The sequence below is a fragment of the Lipomyces chichibuensis genome (genome assembly GCF_038497645.1).
Source record: "Lipomyces chichibuensis strain CBS 12929 unplaced genomic scaffold V1513scaffold_135, whole genome shotgun sequence".
Taxonomy (NCBI): domain Eukaryota; kingdom Fungi; phylum Ascomycota; class Lipomycetes; order Lipomycetales; family Lipomycetaceae; genus Lipomyces; species Lipomyces chichibuensis.
In genome coordinates, this window is record NW_027117587.1 from 1 (window position 1) to 1,387 (window position 1,387).

The 1,387-nt window shown below is 42.9% G+C and overlaps 1 protein-coding gene across 1 annotated transcript in view; it reads left to right on the plus strand.

Moving 5' to 3' along the window:
* Positions 1-1,221: 1,221 nt before the first annotated feature.
* The window catches only part of V1513DRAFT_53399 (major facilitator superfamily domain-containing protein), a gene marked incomplete at its 3' end in the record, with an annotated part of 1,683 nt that continues 1,517 nt past the window's right edge, over positions 1,222-1,387 (plus strand). Inside the window, exon 1 of the mRNA XM_066900534.1 lies at positions 1,222-1,387. This exon is cut by the window's right edge and continues 283 nt beyond it.

Consider the following 1,387-nt stretch of genomic DNA (forward strand, 5'->3'; position numbering starts at 1 on the left):
CGGTGAAGGCTGAAGGCGCCGCCGCGCCATTAATTATCTTACATAATAATTATCCTATAATCATAGCAAAGAACGGATTTAATTTACGGTCTAAAGTGAAAAATGTTGTTGCTGGATGTTGTTCTATTTCAGCATGATTTTGGAGATTAGCTTACCTCGGGATAAATTCTAATCGATTAGAACCCATTGTTTTCTACAGTTGTGCAACCTAATCTCAGCTGACAACCCTTGCCCTTGAAACCCACTACCTGATCGCTCAAGTATGATTTTAGACACAATATAATATGCTACTTTACGCACGACTATCACGATATGTCAACGGTAGTCTCAACTGCGGATGTCAAGACGGGAAAATTACGATTAGCTTTTTCGAAACTATGTGGCCGAAAGCAATGGGAAGACTGCAGAAGTATAACCCATTTATATAAATACTTCCATGAGTGAGAGTAAAGGACCACAGGCCATTATTGAAATAAGATATGTTGTACATGTGTGTTAGGACATCGCAAGCGACACCAGGAAAAATACAGCAGCTTCTTAGCCAACCCTCCCTGTTGCGGGTTAGGGCATTCCGTAGCCACTTGGCGCCTTCTCGCTTCTGGTCCGCTGCTGTCCCTAGCGTCGGCTGTTATGCTCGGAATTGTCAAGCTTAGTTTCTTGCCCCTCTTTCCGACAAGGTGCATCCCCAAGGTGCGAGGTCTACCTGATTTTCTTGTGCTCTTCAGTGGCCCTCTTGTAGAGGGCAATTGTTTATAAGCGAGCCTGCTTCTCGATTGTAATATTTAATCTTCAACAAATCCGCTCGTTTTAGGCACCAAGTTCTCGTTTCTAGTCCATGGGTGGCCACCCTACAAATACAACGCTATATCAAGGCGACTGTGAAGTGTTGGGGTCGGGTAAAAGTTGTTGTGGCTTTTAGTCTTGCGGTATGCATCTTTCCAGTAATGAACTTCTGTCGAATGCTACTAGAGGACAATGCTTTTTGTAACGAAATCAATTCAGTCGTAATAGCCATATTGCAACTAAGGCAAGCGCATGTGGATTGAATTTGTGCTCTCCTAAAATAATGCCAATTGTTGGTTCTTGAAGTGAACATAGATTCACTAATTATCTTAGCAGGTTTAAAAGAGGCGTAACTTCATTCGCGGATTTCGGATTTCGAATTTCGGACTGACTATTCCGCTTTGAGACTAGCTTTATTTTACATTACAAGTCCCTGAACTCCTAGAGTAAGCTGAAACTTTCAGACGTGCTCTTCGGGAATTCCGGGCTTGTGGATTGTAAACGCTTCAATTGGAGTTGCTATTTTCCGGGGAGACTTGCTAAAACAATGACTTGTATGTTGTGTCATACATGATGCATCAAATGCGCAGAGCGCGTATCAGCC